The following is a 20625-nucleotide window of genomic DNA, read 5'->3' as shown; positions in this document are numbered from 1 at the left end:
ACTGTTATTGAAAATCAGTTATTTGAGTTAAGGGATATTTCATATTTTACATCCTATATTGTTTCATAGCCGAATATAGAAACTATATAAAGTTCGGCGATTCCAAGCGTAAGCAAATACCTGGATGGTGCAGCACCTGACCCATTTGGTAGTGCAAACTGAGGCAACTCATAGTAAGGGTGGAGCAAGCTCCGATCACTATTCTTGGTATTTACCTATAATGTGAACTTAGCTCCTAGGAGCTGTATTACTGTTCTACATTATGGGAGAAGGTCACTACCCAGACCGGTTTCAACCTTTATGTATAGGTAAAGCGGGCTCTAAAAATAAGACGATCCCGAAAGATCGCCCAACTCAGCGTTGTTCAACTCAGTGACAGACTTACCCTATCACCAGAAGAACGTCTCAGCATTGGCTCTACACAGTGGCAGGCTCACCCCACCACCAAGCAGAGCCATAATCTCAGCGGTGGCCCCACTCAGAGACAGGCAAAAACCTACCTCCAAGTCTCCACTTGGAGGTAGGTTTCTCTCAAAGCCAGATCCGCCTCACACCAGTTTCCACCTTATGTATAGGTGAAGCGGGCTCTAAAAATAAGACGATCCCGAAAGATCGCCCACCTCAGCGTTGTTCCACTCGATGACAGACTCACCCCGTCACCGAGAAGAACTTCTCAGCATTGGCTCTGCCCAGTGGCAGGCTCACCTCACCACTAAGCAGAGCCATAATCTCAGCAGCGGCCCCACTCAGAGACAGGCAAAAACCTACCTCCAAGCGGAGCCTCTCAAAGCCAGATCCGCCCCGCACTGGTTTCCACCCTCATTGGGGTCTCATCAGTGAGTAGGTAGACCTAGTTAATACCAAGTTTGTAGCGAACTCAACTTACATCCCTTCTATGAGAATTGCCAAGAAGGTGTCCTAATAAATTACTAAATATATGAAGAGCCAAAGGTTTCAATTCGGCGACATGAACTTATTTAAGTTAAGGGATATTACATCCCATATTGTTTCTTAGCCGAATAAGAAACTCAAAGAGTTTCATACCGAATATAGAAACTATATAAAGTTCGGAGATTCAAAGCGTAAGCAAATACCTGGATAGTGCAGCACCTGACTAATTTGGTAGTGCAAATGAGTTTGCACTATCAAATATATTGTGGATGGACAAAAAGTTCAGAGGAAAGAAGCTTGTTAACTTTCGATTTGAGAATGTGTAATGTACACTGTTGGAAATATATAAGAATTTTTCAATGGAGTCTTCGCCCGCGCGCGCGCATGTGTGTGACAGACCTGTTACGCTTTAAGGCCTGGCTTACAGACCTGAAAGGAGGATATTCCAAACGATGGCATTGCAAGCATGGTATGCCGATTGAATTACGTTCCTACTCTTTAATCAATAGACGTTTGTGAAAGACAGGTGGCAGATGAATTTCACTACAGGCCGCGAGGCAATTACCTTACCTTACTTGTTGGAAGTCCGACGTGGCTTAAAAAAAAAAAATAAATAAATAAATAAAAAATAATAATAATGGCTATGTTCGGTCTCTAGAGCAGAGTTACCAAAATTATCTAACTTAGCATGCTATTAATGCTAATGTACTGTAAATTTACAACCTTTCAGGGTTGAGATTCACATTAAAACATGAGCCAAAGTGCTAATTAGTTGTAATAAAGAAATATATGTAGTCAGTCGCTAATTAATAAAAAAAATCTTAATTATGGAAATATAACCGTGCACGTTTTGTTTGATTCGTAAACATTATTCTTTCATTAATTAAACACTACTGACCCCTACTTACTTACCTTTAATTAGCTAATTTAAGTACTGCCTGAGGGAAGGAGAAAGCGAACCATTTTTAGTTAGCTAATTTGAGCTTGGTGAGCAAGAAAGCCCATATTAGTCTTCATACTCCTATTTACATATTCTAACAACTTGTTCCGAACGTGATCAACAAAATTATCAGAAAACAACCCGTGCTATAATGGCTACTTCAAAAATACGCAGTATATGAGTGTACTTCGTCGAGTCGCGTCGATACAATTGGGGAAAGGCTAATTTAACAATGACAGGTAGTTATCTTTGCTGATAGGATTATCTTTTTATTTTATTTTTATAGATTACTGCATAACAACAAATAACGTAGTCGTCTGGGGTGTCACAGATCTTATTATGTCTCAGAGTGCATCATTTTAACATGTTTGTTCAGCAACGAATAACACTAAAGAACGTTAAAAAAAAGGGAACGGGGGGGGGGTAATATTAAGAAAGAAACGAAGACTCCTCTTTTTGATATATATGATTTGGATTTCTATTTTCATTGTGATTTTTCAAAAAGAATACACACACACGCACGCACTATATTTTTTTTTTAAATCTTCCAACAGAGCGACAATATGTATTTTATATAAATACCACACTATGCTATTCTAATCAGAGTTTAGAATGATCATACTGATTCGGAATGTCACAAATAAAACCAAACGATGAGCAACGACATACATTTCTATTGCTAAAGAAATTCTGAACCACCTAATGGTCACAAGAAATCGCTTCTTTTTGTAGTCTCTCTCTGACACACACACACACACGCACACACACACACACACACACACACACACACACGCATATTCTTTTTGAAGAACCAGAGATTGCAGTCTTTTAGGAGTTTCAGGAAATAGGTTGTTATACAAACCGAAGTAGACGGAATGAAAGATGAATGAAAATTAGTAAGTTCGGTGAATCAGCAGTTCATCTAAAAAGGACAACAGCTGATTATGTTATCGTGGGCATTGTATAAACGGGGCCAAGAGATTCCAATTCTGCTGCACATCGCAAATGGAAATGTTTGTAGAAGAGATTCAATACAGAGATTGACTGTAGTGGCTGAGAGAAGTCTTTAGTTTCTTCTCCGAACATCAAGACTTTTGGTGCACCATCCACGTGCAACAGCAACATTCCAAGGTTGATCAGATTTAGGATTTGTATAGAGTTAATATCTGGGCAGATGAAAGGTAACCTCTTCAGTGGGAAAAAAATTCACAATTCTTGGAAGCCGAAGATGCTACGGAAGTGATGTGATTGCACGAGAAACGGTTAGGAGTAAAGGTCAGTCCGCGAAGAAAGAGATCTGGTCATGACTAAGAGCATTATCAAAGACAACGGATAAACAACTTAGTTTTTATTCTTATTTTTATTTATTTATTTATTTGTTTTAGAGAGAGAGAGAGACAAAATTGTGTTTTGGGAGCATTAAAGATTACTACACTGGCGTCCATAACTACAGCCAAATGTGGACATAAATTTAAATTTATTCCCAGCATATTAACAAATTATGTTACGCAAAAAATGTGGTATAAATTTCATTCAAATTAAATTACAATACGTTTTTGGCAAAAGTTATAAATTTCTTAAGGACACAGTTTAGGAATTAATGTCAAGTGCTTACAGAAAACTATGCGATGAGACATTTCAGCACGGAATATGTACACCCTGATCTGCGATGCAGCTCTCACAACGTCGTATCATGCTTAGCACCAAATGATTCAGGAGTTCTTGAGGCATAGTGTCCCACTCCTCCTTCAGAGCAAGAAAAAGACCTTGTTTTTTCTGAAGGGGAATTTCGAGCAGCAGTGCGTCTCCCTGTTGCGTCCCAAACTATTCTGCGTGTGGTTGAGATCTGGTGAGCGTGCTGGCCACTCGATTCGATTAATATCCTTGATCTCCAGAAATATCTCCACTGCTCGTTACGATGTGATGTGCATTGTCATTCATAAAAATTAATTCTTTGCCTACAGCACTCACTACAGAGCAATCGAACATGACATTGAAGAACTTCGTTGCAATATCGTTCAGTCATAGTCAGTTTTTCCAGCACTTGTAGCTCGGTTCGTCCATTAAGCATAATGCGTCCCCATGCCATGACCCCAGCACCGTCGTATCTATTCCTTTCAAAAACATTCCCGCGATGGTATTACTTTTGCGCTACATCAAGTATCGGCTAGAATCAGAGGAAAGACTAAAACGACTCTCATCTGTAAAGAGTACATTAGTCCATTGGTGTCTTGTCCAATTTTTATGGATACAACAATAATAATAGCGTTCTCTACGATGAGCAGTTGATATAGGGACACAGACGGCCTTTTGGCGCATAGGCCAACTTGTCACAGACGTCTTGCCACAGTTTGTCGAGATATCCGCGTATCTCTGCTTGAATGGAGCCGACTTGCCAGCTGACATGCTGTGGTATGTCGATTAGGTTTTGCTGTTATAACCAAAAATTTATCGTCATGCTCTGTGAAACAGCGAGGACGACCTCTTAGCAAACGTCTGGAACACATTGCATTGGTATGAAACACTGCCCAGAACCTAGATACAACGGTATGCGAGATTCCAAGCTCTCTGGCGATATCAGTAATTCTGAAACCTTCTTCCAGCTTTCCAACAATTCTTCTCCGAGTGAAATGATCTAGATGATGACTTTGAGTCATTACGAGACATTCAATTTTGCAACTTTATTCCTTCACAAAAATAACTTTCTTCAAACACAACTTAGACGCAGTCTTTTGCCTTTTATTCACTCCATTGAAGGATGGTATGGAGATCAGTGTTTAAGACACTGGTTATAGATGATCTCAAACCTTGAGATGTTTGAGCACCGCCAGTTTTGTTGTATGAGTTGGAGGAACTGCCATCAGCAAAACTATGAATAAGGTTGAGGTCAGTGAGAGAAAATCGTTTACCTATATGAGGAAGAGGACGAAAGAAATAACAAAGCCCTGAGGAACACCTGCAATTGCAGGAAAATCTGAAGACAGCACATCCTTCACTTATGTGCATTGAACGATCTCAGAGCAACTGGCAGTCCTGTTATGAAGGCTTGAAAGCCTATCATAAGGTGGTGGTGATGGTGATTTTTCGTTTTAATGGCGCAAGGGCAGAAAAGGTCATACTGCGCCATATCAAAGGTACACAAGGCAGTACACAAGGTAAGACAATCACAAACATCCATATCCATGTCCACAGCGGTATTCGAATCCGCGACCTGTTGGTTGGAGAATGAATACGCCAACAAGGCTGGCCCATAAGGTGGTAATTTGCTAAGAAACCACTAGTGCCAAATCAACAAATGCTTCGAAAATGTCGAGTGCAATAGCACATTTCTCTGAACCTTTCCATAGCAAGTGTCCAGAGACAGGCAACAAAGGTAAGGAGATCTATGGATCTGGATTAGCAGAATCCATACTGGTGGATTCTCCCAATGTCAAAACTGATTAGCTGACAGTTCTCCAGGTGTTGAAGATAGTGACTGTTGATGAGTCCCATCATAACTTCAGAAATAAGGAGGTGAGAGTCATAAGTGGATAGTTTGATGGTAAATACATTTCCTTTTTTGGAATTGGCTACATATAGGCTTACTGCCATGCTATTTGATGAATGCCAGTTGAGTGTAATATAATGTAGAGATCATTAAGGAAAGGTGTTAGTTCAGAAGCGTATCTCTTGAGCACGATTTGTGAGATACCATCAGGAACAGAAGTCTCTGTGTCCCAGGCTGATCAAGTTTCCTTTGATGTCTTTCTAGGAGAAGGCCAAGGGAAGCATGTGATGCAGTGTTCCAGGTAAAGTTGGAGGTGATTTGCTTCGTCACCTATGCAAGATACGGATGAGATGATTCCAGGAGGGGTATGTTTAAGCAATATTGCAATACTGCCAAATAAAAACATAGTTAATTTTATAATGATATTCGTCAACTCCAATTGTTTTCAATCCTTATAGTATGCGAGGCATTGTTATCATTTCGGATACTTGATCGCCAATGTGTAAAAGCCTCTCATAATCATATACTTTCTCTTTCGCACTAATGTCCTCACTTTCACGAACATTAAACATGTTCATGAAACATGGCGTCGTGTTTTGGTATGCTAAACGCATTTTGTTTATTAATTATCTTGAAAAGGGTAAAACAATAACTGGGAAATATTATTCCGATCTTTTAACTTATGGCCCTCGTATATAGTACCAAAAGGTGAGGGCCATAAGTTAAAAGATCGGAATAATATTTCCCAGTTATTGTTTTACCCTTTTCAAGATAATTAATAAACAAAATGCCTTTAGCATACCAAAACACGACGCCATGACCTTGTCTTCTTTGGCGCTGAACAACCGGCTTCTCTCCACTGTTTTCACTGCTGTTTGAATTTTGGTGTGTACTGGTGAATCCAAATCTCATCCATTGTAATAAATCGACGCACAAAATCAGTTTTATTCTTGTTAAAACGCTCCAAGCGCTTTTCAGAGATTTTCATGCGAGTGCGTTTTTGATCAGCGGCACCCATCTTACTCAAAGCTTTTTCATTTGTAATTCTTCATGCAAAATATATCCTACAATTTCTTTTGAAATGCGTATAGTCTCAGCAATTTCAAGCACTTCGATTCGCCGGTCATCCAATAACATATCGTGCACTTAATCACTGATTTTCTGTGTTGTTACATTTTTTGGACGTCCTTCACGTGTATCATCTTCAAGGAAGGTACGGCCACGTTTAAACTCGGCAGTCCGTTTCTCAATTGTCGAAAACGAAGTAGAAGAGTGCTCATAAACTTTTATGAACTTCGATGAATTTCTTTTGGGGTTAAAATTTCTTTTACAAAGAATTTTATAACCGCACGATACTCAATTTTATCCATTTCAAGGGATACAGACAACACTTTTGCTTCAGACAGATGTATAAAAAAAAAAACAAATATATGGAATGACTTGCAATTTCACATGGATGCTTATGACAGATGTACCAACTTAGAAAAAAAAATCTTGCCGATAGTGTTGCCATTTATGGTCGAGGCCGAGAACTTTTCATATCACCCACGTAAATGTAAATTTCATCAACGGTGTAAGATCCCCGCTTATTGGAGGCCTAAAGAGGCTTTAAAAAATTCCATGTTTGGTCTGAGTAGGGTTTCCGGACCAGGAAAAAAATTACAAAAAAATTAAAAACATCCTTAACTTACTCACAGTTCTAATGTATTATAAGCTTATAATATCTACAAAATACAAATTAACATTTACACTTTAGGCCGTATAAAAAAATTCAATTTGCACCTGCATGTGGTGTAATGTGGTTTTACATGAATTATGCATATTCAACAGCATAACGTTGTAGTTTCAAGATTTAAAAATTGAATAATTTTACTTCGTTTAAAAGTGATAAACCATTAAATTCGAGAATTAGGAAATAAATATAACTTGCCACTGAAGTTTTAAAGATCGAGTTGAACGTCTCCTCGAAATTAACATAAGTGACATGAAGAAAAACCAGCCATATCCAAATCGGATATTAAACTCAGCTTTGACACTTTGCTTAGGAATTTAGAAAGTGACTAGTTCGCGCAGTAATTTAGAAGGACATGCTAAGTAATCCGATAAGATCATATTAAACTCGTAATAAGCATAATAAGGTTATCCTAAGCTACAAGGTCTTTTACCATTGGAGCGCGCGCGTGTGTGTGTGTGTGTGTGTGTGTGTGTGTGTGATCAGAATTTTTTCATAAACCTAGGAGGATTTCGAAAGAAAAAATAATCTTGAATTACCGACGGATTGAATAACGGTTACTGACTATTCATTAGGTTACAAATTTAACATGAAATGACATTTATGCTGAATTCTGTTGCACAACAAAAGGAAAAAATATTTTAAACATATATTTTAATACATTTCATATCATATTTTATTATCCATATCAATTTTATCTAAACCTTTACAACTGTGCATATTTGATATACAATAATTAGTATATGTTGAGTCGAATTAGTGTATGAAGAAAAAATGCTAAGCAGCACTGCTCTCGGAGCTCTACTTGGTATACTGTATTTCAATTATTTGTTTATCTCAACCATGGGTATGACAAACAATGAAACAGATCCTCGTAGAATCCGCAAATGGTTAAACCATTTAGATTTTACAATGTATAATTTTTTATATTACGTGCCATTTGTTAAAGCGCATTACGATTTTAATTCATTTCCACTACAAATTCCATTTTCCGTTCATTTTCGTTGTTTCGCATCCCCACTGTTTTTTCTTTTTAATTAATTCTTGACAAATATACAGTTTAAATTTGAATTTAAATTTAAAAGTAGTTTAATTAATTTAACAATTTAATTTAATTTATCCAAAATATCATGCCTTCATAGCCTCACAATTAATGGAAGTATTTTAATTAAAAATTCGACAGTATATTTACAGCAACAGAAAGGAAGTACATATAAAAGATATGTTAATTTCTATCTCAAGTTTTAATTTCTTCTAGTATTTTAAACTAACTTTAGGACTTGAATCAAGAGGCCACTCCAAAAATTCAAGCTTGCGGATCACATTTCTGAGATTAAGACTAGAGCAACATGAATTGAATACTAACCTATCTGAATATGAAAGGCCTTCCCCGGTAGTTATATAATGATAACAATGAGAAGAGGGAAGTGAGGAGTAGAATCCTTGGATAGGGTATTATTATTATTATTATTATTATTATTATTATTATTATTATTATTATTATTATTATTATTATTATTATTATTATATAGAGGGCGCTGTGTAGGCATACGAACGGTCGCACGGTGATATCCCTGCTCCAGTTTTTTATAGTTTTAAAGTGGTTCCAACTCCTGTTTTAAGTTGAAAGTGCTCCCAAGCAACCCTACTTATCACGCCGAAGACAGTGATATAAAATTCAACGAGATCGGCTAAGAAGAAACCAAAGTTTGAAGTGTTGAAAAGGGAACAGAGAGGACCGTGGTCAACAACCAGCGAAGAACAAAGGACGCCGCCATCTTTATAATCACGCCTCACTGCCTAAGGGAAGAAAGGTGAGTCATGAAGTGTATCAAATGCCTGGAGGAGTTATCGTCCAACGGAAATAATATAACTTGTACGAAATGCAGCAGGATTCTACACTTAAAATGTGCCGGCTTTTCAGAAACAACCGGGCACCATAAGTATGAACCCGATGTAACACGTGAGGAATGGAAGTGTGTAATCTGCATGATGAACAAAGAAACGCACGTAAGGCAGTCACCTACGATGAAGCCGATAATACCGGAGGCAAAATCAGATGACGAATTGAACAGACAAAAAAACGCAGGTGAGTCCTATAATTTAAACTCTTTAAGTATACTAATAGAAAACGGTCTAGTGACTATAAAAGCCAGCTTAGTAGATCTTGTGCAAGAACTCTTTAAGAAACAGAACGAACAAATAACAAAAAAATCTAGTGAATATGAAGATTTGGGAAAACATAATAATTTAGCAGTTATAGAAGTGTTGCAAACGGTAAAAGACATTAAAATGAGCATTAACGCACTAAAAGACAGGCAACACAATTTGATGAAAGAGACATCCGAATTCCGTCAAGAACTTCATTCTCTAAAACTGCAATACGAACGTTTAAATCAGCAACAACATAAAAAAGATCTTGTCGTAAACGGTCTTCCTGAAACTGCACCTACAGAAAACCTCAGAGACGTGGTTTTAAAATTAGGCCATGTAATTGATATTCCCCCTACAGCTTAACGACATTCAGACCGTAAATCGGATTCCTAGGAAGAGCAAAAACCAAGGCTTCCCACGACCTGCACCAGTCATAATTCGTCTTAAGAGCAAGTCCACAAGAGACAATCTCATAAAAGCCAGCAGGCAGAAAAAACCAGTTGCCAAGGACTTGAACGCACAGCAAGACAATACACCAATCTTCCTATCCGAATATTTAACACCATTCAACCAGAATCTGTTGTACCAAACAAGAAAAGCAAAAATGGAAAAAAATTACCAATTTTTGTGGACCAGAGATGCCAAGATATTCATAAGGAAGTCACAAACTTCAAAGCCGATACAAATTAAAAGCACAGAAGACATAGAAAGGCTGCCGCTGTGAAGAAAAAAGCCTCCTAAATAGTTCAAAAAGAAGCCCACAATAATAAAAGAACGTGAACCATCATGACAGATGCAATAACACAGGATATATCGGCAATTTCACTTTGATCCGACCTTTCAGATCATTCATTTGACCTCCCAAAGAACTGCCTACCTCCAACACAGCAACCAAATCAATAACAAATATATGTATATATAATCAGTATCACCCTCAGATAAGCTAATTACAAAGCTTCGAGGGTGCAGTTGAGTTACATCCCAGTAGTAGTATTTATCTAACATTAATCACTTAACATTCTGTAATGAATTCTAGTAGTAAACAGAAAATGTGATAGTAATACTCCAGTTATATATTTAAGTTTAAAATTATATATTTAATAAAAATTTAAATTTAAAAATTATTATTATGTAAACTGCAACATAAGTAATATTGTTTAACTTGTGAGTCATTAATAATAAACACGATTACTATGATTATTATTAATGGTAATAATACACACTTTTTTACTCTTGTGTCAATGAGAAATTCTGCAACTGATAATGATATTAAGAGTAATTATAATTCTTACTGAACCATTTTGCAAGAAAAAGATGCATTGTTGCCTAAATATTAGTATATTCATGTAATTATTTGAGAAATAATAAACTAAAAAAAAATTATTATTATTATTATTATTATTATTATTATTATTATTATTATTATTATTATTATTATTATTATTATTATTATTATTATTATTATTATATATGGGAAATAACAAATTATATGGGGAATAACAAAAGAAAATACAGAAGACTTAAGCAACATAATGCAACTGATCGGCAGCAAAATCAAGGCCCACAAAAAAACAAAGAGAGACCGCCACCAATCATCGCTCGTTTTACCAATAGAAGTCTGAGAGACTCCATTCTTGCAGCAAGAAAACAAGGCACTCATATTTGTAAATTTAGGGACACAAAAACACACGTGTTGAAAGGCCGACAACAACAATCCTAACTGGCAAGAAACTCCCAACACCAATCTATATAACGGAACACTGGACTCCATACTTCAAAAATCTTTTATACCAAGCAAGGAAGACAAAAACAGAGAAAAAATACAAGTCCCTGTGGACTAAGGATTCACAGATATTTATGAGAAAGAATGAAAACACTCGAGTTTATATAATTACAAGCGAACCCGACTTACACAGCCTACCAATATGATACACTAACTCTTCACATCCTTAAGAACAAGATTAGAAATCACTTATATAATGGAAATCTCAAACACAGGCGAACATATGCAGTCAGACAATATAAACTTCAAGGTCCTTGACTCTTTGAAGAAAATGGTCAGACAACATTTCCACCAATACCAACTTCACTATTGTACACACAAACATAAGTAGTATAAAAAAACACTGGCTTACATTGATAACACAGCTCAACTACACCATGATAAACATAAATGCGCTAATACTGACCGAAGTTCCAATTAAAGACACCGAAATTTACGCATACAACATAAATAATTACCAAACCTACAACTTATGTAGACCAAACAAAAGAGGTGGTGGCATCGTGGCATTTATCAAAGAAAAATACAATGTGACTGAAAAACAAACTCATTTCGAACATGCGGAAACACTAATTTTGGAAATCACAAATAGCGACAACAGTATCAAATATATAATAAACACAATATACAGACCCCCAGATAATAATCCACTCAGCTTTCTTCATGAGTTAGAAGCATGGCTAAGCGGCACCGAACCCCGTACAACACACAGGCTCATCCTAATAGGAGACACTAACATAAATACTCTTGACCACGCTTCTTCAACCACTAACACATATCTTGATATACTAAGTCAGTACAACATAAACCCTACCATTAACTTCCCAACAAGAGAAGAAATACCCAATAACTCACTAACACAATTATGCATTGATCATATCAACATACGGGCTCCCATCCATACATATACATCATCAGTAATTAATGTCAAAATTGCCGATCACTTCTTTGTCTCAACTTCGTTTTATTAGGTTAACTACCCCCCCCCCACCACAAAAGTCGACAAAACTCGATCATACTAAAGAGCATTGTCGATAACCAAGTAAAAAATGCAGACTGGAATTGCCTACTTAAAATAAACGATCCTGTAACATTATACGAGAATTTTCGACAAAAGCTCACAGAAATATACAAAAAAGCAACAAAGCCTACACAAACGAGGCGACAAAAAGACAGCAATCCATGGATAAATCACGACATACTAAATAGTATTACTATAAAAGAAAATCTATGGAAAAAACTTAAAGTCACCCAGTAACACACATTTACAAACCTTATACAAAAATACAAGAAATCAACTAACAAAAAAAATTCGTAGGGCAAAAAGACACTACAACATCCAAAAAATCCAAAAATTCATGGAATACAAAGACAACATGAAGCAAACATGGGCTACACTCAACGAATTAGTAACTCGAAAAAAGAAACTTCAGCACAAGATTTTATTGCAAAAAGCTTCGGTCAGGACATACACCAAGAAGAACTAGCAAACTGATTCAACTATGCCTTCACAAACAATATCACACAACTCAAAAAAGACAAACTACCAACGATCAACAAAAAACTATCGATACAAAGTCAACAACAAACTATGTATTTTCCACCCGTAACAAAACAGGAACTGAAAGAAGCACTTCTACAACTAAAACCAAAGACCACTCCAGAAATAGACAAAATAAGACTCACAGACCTTAACACACTTTGAACAAATAAATCCAATACTTTTGAGACTTGTGAACATAATATTCGACACAGGCATTATTCCACAACAACTAAAAACTGCAATAATTACGCCAATATACAAACACGGTAAAAGAAACGATACTCAGAACTACAGACCAATAGCTACCCTACTAGTCATCTCAAAAATTCTAGAAAAAATAACGCACACCAGACTACAGAACTATTTACAGAAGTAAATCATCTCACAAAACCAATACGGCTTTCAGAAAACAAAAAGCACCATCACTATATTAGAAGACATCGCTGACACAATAAACAAAGCTCTCGATAAAAACAAGTACGCCGTCCTTATACTGTTTGACTTAACCAAAGCATTTGATACACTTGAACATGACATACTACTCACCAAACTATACTCAATAGGTATAAGAGGAACACTGCATACATGGTTCAGCAACTACCTCTCAAACAGACCACAAGTAACAAAAATAGGTACATGTCACAGTCGGGGTATACAAATAAAACATGGTGTTCCTCAAGGCGCCATATTATCACCCACAATATTCAACATATACATTAATGATGTTCATAACATGGCCATTAGAAGTCAAATATTTCAGTACGCAGATGACACCGCACTACTAGCAATCCACACAAACATCAACACGGCTCTCTGCAAAGCACAAGACCTAAATGAAATCACAACATACTTCCACCAAAACGCAATTCTAATCAACGGCACGAAAACACAGATGTTGATAATACACAACCCAAGAATCATGCGCCCACACCACTATCGAAACACTGTCACACATACCGCTGCATTAACAACAAAAATCCTGCAAATGTCCCGAAATCAAACCTGTAACACATGTAAAACACCTTGGTCTTTATATATATTTCCACCTTAAATGGACAAAACATATAGAATACTTACATACCAAACTCCGGATCATCGCAGCAAAACTCTTCCAAGTAAAAGACATTATTCCATCCAACATAAAAAAAAAAAACTCCTATATCACGGTATCTGCGAATCCCTACTCAGATACGGTATAACAGTCTATGCAAACACATCAAACAGCCACCTAACAAAATTAGAAACATTACACACGAAAATTGTGTTAAAAGTGATTTGGACACCTTACACGCAACAACCAACATCTGATCAAGACATAGCGACACATAAAATCCTGAGCATTAAAACCTGAAACACTACACGACATTAACAAGGAATTACTTCAACATCACCTATCGAAACAACAGAGACACATCGTATAACACAATCTACAACAACTCTCTACATCCGTACACCCTTCAACAACTCATACGGTTCTTCTGTGAGATCACATCAGATACCAACGCAACTCAACAGCCTACCAAGAAATTTAAAACACATAGATAACTACAGAACATATTAAAAAACGAACTCTGGAAAATATACCAACAAAGTTAATACACCATTAACACTAATATACACATCACAAATCACCTGCATCCAATGCCCTACAGCCCATGCATAAACAGTAACAACAACATAAATAGTGAGGGCTAAATCCCACTCCCTTCATAAAAGCTAACCCAAGCTTCGAAGTAGGTGGGATTAACTTGCCTCGCCTATCTACACGTAATCCCTATAATCAAATGCAGAAATGTAGCAAAACAGTCAGTAAATTACATAACAATAAAGAAGATACTGATTATTATGTGATAATATCATTAATATAATATTACTATGTAACATGAAAAAAATAATGTAATAAATTATTCTTCTTATTAAAAAAATATGTAAATAATGAGTTTACATTGTATATTTGTGAGAAATAGGAAATATAATATTTTAATTGCACATGTGTAAATACTGTTGTATAATCACTCTTTCTCAAACTTTGAAGAAAAAAAAAGTTAAATTCATGTAATATTATATAACTTGTGTAACTCTGAACTATATAATTGTAAATTATTACTGTGATTGTTATTTTAAAAGATAGCAAAAAAAACCATGTTATCATCATTATTATTGAAATTTCATTATATGTAGCACTTGGTGCCGAACCTTGTAAAATAATATACTGAATGTTACTCAAGATGATAATTGTATATATGTAAATATTTGAGAGATCAATAAAAAAAATTATTACAACGTGGCACCTTCAAGGAGTTCAAGGTCTCATCGCGGGAGGGTACTCTACTCTACTCTTCTCTGCTACCCATATAACGCCATATCTCCTACTACTTAATTTTCCACTTACAACACATGAATGCCACTACCACCCACCATCACCAACAGTATTTTGTCTGTAAATTGAATATGTTCTTATGGTCGATTTGTCTGTACGCGGGATGAAAAACCAGAGTTTCAGGGAGAAAAAACCCTGCTACTGCTGTATAAGATCGGCTAACTCACATTTGAAAAAAGCTAATATAAAGATTCCTGTCGTCACGACGAGACTCGAACTTAGGACCAATCGAAGGGCGCTGTGTTCCGTTGTTCTTCCAATTGCGCTATGAAGACATATTAGTGAACTATGGTGGCTGATAGGAATGCATTGCCAGATTGCTAAAATGCTAAAAAGTGTCAAATCAGTTTAAGGTTAAATAATACACAACCCAAGTTGGAGAGTGAGAGCTCCCACGATGAGTCTGTTATCCATGATTTTTTTTTTTTTTTATGTCACTCCTACCTACCGATGAAAGGTTTCAAACCTACAGTACATTAGCACCATAGTTGGGCTACGATGATTTTTTTGCATTTTTTATTTATTTTTAAGTAATCTCGAACTCCTTCTCTAGAGACGAGTTGTCGTTTAGAATTACAGAGTAACAGAACACAAAGGCCAGTGTATTATGATATCTGTTCCACTGGCCAGTTAGCTTGTTTTGCAAGACGAAAAGCCAGAGTTTCTGGAAGGAATCTCCACCTCTCTATGAGAGTAGGAACTTACCGTCAGTTGAAAAGCACTTATAAAGGTAATTCGCGTTGTCCTTGAAGGAATTCGAACCCAGGTCTTTACAACCAAAGGGCATCGTTGATACTAACTGAGTTACGGAGTCTCCTCTCTAGAGACAAAACATGGAACTTTTTTTTTGAGTAACTTCAATACTCCTACGCTGGTATTTCGACATCTTCCACCTAAACATATTCACAAGCATCCATGTTTTTATTATTATTATTATTATTACGGGAGACTCCAGGGAGTCCTTAGACTCATCGAGGGAGGCCCTAAACATCATGTCCACACAACTATTCGACATTCTCACAGTATCTGTCATACCTTACCTTGAACTCACTCACTGTCATAGCACCCACAACAGACTCTGGCAGCTTATTCCACTCATTTACCACTCTAAAAGTAAAGAACCCAGCTCTAACACCCTTGCTGACCACACTCTTGCCCAGCTTCCATAGATGTCCTCTAGTTCTCCCACCACCAGTCCTAATCTCAAAAATATCCTCTGAATCAATCCTATAGAAACCCTTCAGCAATTTGAATGTCTCAATCATATCTCCCCTTTTCCGCCTATCAACCAATTTCTGCAACCCACAAATCTTCAACCTGTTCTCATAAGGTTCATTCCATAGACCTGCTATCATCTTGGTCACTCGCCTCTGGATCTTCTCCAACTCCTCCCCATCAAAAAGAAACTTAGGTGATCAAACGGCAGGATTTGAATCTTTAGCCCTTGTTGGTTCAAAAACAGCGAGTATGCTACACCATGCCTGCAAGCATGATGTGTAATCCTATTACTATTATTATTACTACTACTACTACTAATAATAATAATAATAATTTATTATTTTTTTATTACATTACATACATTTGTTACAATTATTACATACATTACATATACATTTGATTACATATGATACAACATTACTTACATTTGTTTACATATGATACTTACATTACGTACATTTGTTTACATATAATACATATTTTACATACTTTTCGTGTGATACGTACTTTACATGCATTTGGTTACTTATGATACATACTTTTTTTCATCTTTTTTATTTATTTATTTATTTTTTGTCTTGGATGAGATGTAATTTCTCAGCTTTAATTCTCGAAGCTTATTTGTAAACTTATCTGAGGATGACACTAGTTGGTTATTATTTATTGGTTTTTTTGCTGTGTTGGGAAGCTACGAAATCTATAATTGAGAAAATCGCAAGCACGCACGCACGCACGCACGCACGCGCACACACACACACACACACACACACACACACACACACACACACACACACACACACACACACACACACACACACACACACACACACACACACACACACACACACACACACACACACACACACACGCACGAAACTTGGAATGTATTGATGCGTCACTGAACTTTTTAGATCTGTTTCGCGAAAGTTAATACCTAGATTGGTTTTGTATAGTAGACCGTGTAATATCTTATTAGGAGAGAGACAATCTGTATATATATTGTGATATATATACAAAAAAAAATAATAATAAGTCTGCTTTCGCGATCAGACAACAGTCTATGACCCAGTCTGTGATAGTAATTCTAAATTACAGCTATGTACATTTTTACATTTAAGAATAAACTGTGTGTGTGTGAAAAAGAGAGAGAGAGAGAGAGAGAGAGAGAGAGAGATTGGGTGTGAGTAAGTGAGTTCTCGAGCGCTCTGTGTTTTCAAGGGAGTCTGTCATTTTAAGAGAAAACTTGATTGTATTGTCTGAGAGACAGTCTTTATCACTTTTACGTTTCTCTTCAATGTCTGTAACTAGCTACTCTTGCCTCGTTTATTATTCAACAACTTTATAAATAAAAGAAGAGTATCTTGCTGCATGTATGAGATCTCCCTTTTTATGTTATTCCATCGATCCACTTTCCGAGCCTACAAATTATCTTTTATATTCTCGGTATGGAAATGTTTCTCCTTAAACTCCTTTCACCGAATGAAGTAATTTATTTCAACAGCATTGAGAGTGAACAGTAGACGACGACTACAAGAGAACAGTAGACTTGACTGCTTCCTTGATCATCGCAGTTACAAATATTACACTATAGTACTGAGGAGACAAAAGTTCATTGCTAAATCAAAGTGGGGGGGGGGGGGACATATATACGCTATTAATAAAGGGATGAAACGCAACAATGAGAAACACAAAAATTAAGCAACAGCTAGAGATTCATTATGAAAGAAACTTAAGCTCTCAAGATTTTATTATCACCAGAATCTTCAAAGTCGATCACATATAAATAGTCTTGATTCTCGAATAATTAATACTCATTAACATTATTTATTTATTTATTGACAATAGATTTCTCCCTGCGATGAGGGATTGTTGCTGCCGATATATTTTACTTCGACAGTACAATGTCAAAATTCTACACAGTTATTCGGTTACACACAAATTCTTACGAATTACTTCTCACTAAATTTCTAAAAAGCTGCTTATATATATATATATATATATATATATATATATATATATATAAGCAGTTTTATATATATATATATATATATATATATTTATATATATATATAAATAGGTGAGCTATAAAATTCCCATAGCTCACCACTGTATATATAATAGCAACCCACAATATATATATATATATATAAGCAGTTTTTTAGAAATTTAGATAGACAAGATGTTAATTACTTGAACGACAAGCTAATTTGAAAAATATACGTGCTTGATAATGCCAGCATGCACTTTTAACCCAAAAGACAGAATACTTTCGTAATCGCAATGCTGTTTGGAGATACGTGTAATCTTATCTACGAGTAGGAAGAAGTAATGTACTATAGTAGTGAAGTATCCGAAACACTTTCATTAATTTCTCTTATTTAATTTTTTTTCAATACATTATTACAATGTTAGTTAATCAATTAAAAGGTACATGCTTCACATCAACCAGCTTTGGAAAGCGGAATGTGATTATAAATTGAAAAACATTTAATGTTGGAAAATTACATACGGTTTTCTAATTTCATTAGAAAAATGTGCAAGTGTGGAAGGAAATAAATTCAAAACTCATTATGAAGTTTCAAAAATCGTATGAGAATCTTTTCATATGCCTTCAGACAAATGTTTATCAGTTTTTAACTGTGGACTTTGTATGACTGGTTAGAGGGCGGATTTTTCCCAGACATTTTCGACACATAAACACTTTGCAACATACAGGTGCTCAAATTCTCTTTATTTATTATTAAGTTCGAAATGGGTATGGGGATTTTTGAAATTACAGCATCGACATGTTCATATACATAAGACAAAATGTACTACAGTGTAGTTCACCTTTTCCTATTTTAAAACATTCGAAACAAATATCTATTACATCAGTTTGCTTCATTATTACTCAGGATAATTGCTTAGATACGTTAATTAACTTATTATTTCAAGGTTCATAATTTGTGAAATAGTTCCGAATGCTGGTTTGTCCTTTAAATTATGCAAAATAATAAGGAAAGTGTATAACATCTGATGTATTTGAATAATTTTCTATGGCATTCCAAAGCTTTTAATGATGTGAAGTGCATGTTGAAGTTATTGAAAAAGGATTTTCTTCTTGTCCAGTTTTCAGCATCATAACCGACAGGAGACATATTTCGACCAAAGGCTTAGTGAGCATGGTATCATTCTCGGCTTCTGCTATTTTCAATGTGGACTAACGTAGTAGACGCTTAAGTCCAATGTTCGTTCTGCTTTCCTCCCGACATCATAATGGTAATGATTTCCTGTGATCTATTGACTAGTATATCAGTATTATCTGATAATAGATGGTCAAAAATATCCAGATGATGTCCAGAACGAACAGGACAAAGACTGGTCCGCATATAAACCATAGAAAAATTGTTCAGTTTAAATTTTGTTGTTAAATTTAGCTTCAGCGAAATAATTAATTATATCATCCAATCTACTTTTTTTTAAGGTTTGAAAGGCAGTTTGTAAAACCTATTTTGAAAGTTTCGCTAAGTTTTTCGCAGTCATAAAAAAGTTTACAACACAACTTACGACAGCTAAATTGCCACCTCTTTAGCGTAGGAAACTTTTCCCTCCTATCTTCCTCTTTGCTACGATTATGACCGATTTTTTTAGGATCTTACTGTATAAGTTAAGTCGAAATGGAAAGTTATTCAATTTCGGATGGCGTAAAGTTATGTGTGTGTTTGGGCGGGAGATGTCGACCTTTGAAAAATAGTTTGACAGATTTTCTGACTATCGGTTTCAACAATCATTCTAAAGTTTTTGAAATGATCAAAAACTTAAGAATGATTAGTAGTAAACTCATTTCCATTAATTATTTTAATTTTTGGTTTGTTTTCATTTTCCGAATATATTCCCTATCCAGCTAGTTGATGAGTTTCAGAGTACATAGCATAGTAACATCTATGCTAATTGCTAAATACCTGGCATGTGACATACTTGCGTCACATGCCAAGTAATTAGCAACACATTTACGGGACAAAGCCACCAAACCGAAAGTAGAACAACGCCAAATGAAGGCGCTGTTCTACTCTCGGTTGGGGTGCAAAGCATCCCAACTTGCCTGGTGGCTGCTTCGCATCTCTGAACAAATTCTGCTTTATGGAATTTTTGAAATTCTATCAGCAGAAAGGCCCAAGAATACTAAATAGTTTCAAATTTGGAAGCACCGATGTAGAATAATCAGAATAATAGTAAATAGCGAATGGCTTGGTCTTCAACGAAAGATTTTTTTTTCGGAGAGGAAAATACATAAATCCATAGATAAATACACAAATAGCAGACATAAATATACTTAACCTCATAACTAACAACGTTACCAGAACAAAAAAAAAAATCAGCTAACGCCTATTTGTTCCCGTATAGGGAGTAGGCGGAGCCGTTTACCTTAGAACATAATAAAAAAAAAAAATCAGTATGCTCTATATATAAGAACAACATAATACACTCTCTAAAAAGCATGTTCCAATGTATTGAGTA

General features: G+C 35.8%; 1 protein-coding gene across 3 annotated transcripts in view; it reads right to left on the bottom strand.

The window, feature by feature from the left end:
- The window catches only part of LOC150101313 (ras-related protein Rab-22A-like), a 377479-nt gene that overhangs the window by 135896 nt on the left and 220958 nt on the right, over positions 1–20625 (bottom strand). The window contains exon 1 of one of the 3 annotated variants that reach the window (XM_090400389.1): positions 1804–2019. The exons of the other annotated variants lie outside the window; for them this stretch is intronic. The gene's annotated coding sequence lies outside the window, so the exon portion shown is untranslated. Of the gene's footprint in view, positions 1–1803; positions 2020–20625 lie in introns of those variants that run through there. 3 annotated transcript variants of the gene reach the window in all.

This window comes from Typopeltis vanoorti, chromosome 11, assembly GCF_054136105.1.
Source record: "Typopeltis vanoorti isolate ZY-2024b chromosome 11, IOZ_Tvanoo_1.0, whole genome shotgun sequence".
Classification (NCBI taxonomy): Eukaryota; Metazoa; Arthropoda; class Arachnida; order Uropygi; family Thelyphonidae; genus Typopeltis; species Typopeltis vanoorti.
The sequence above is the reverse complement of the archived record's forward strand: the minus strand, read 5'-3'. Positions and strand labels throughout refer to the sequence as shown.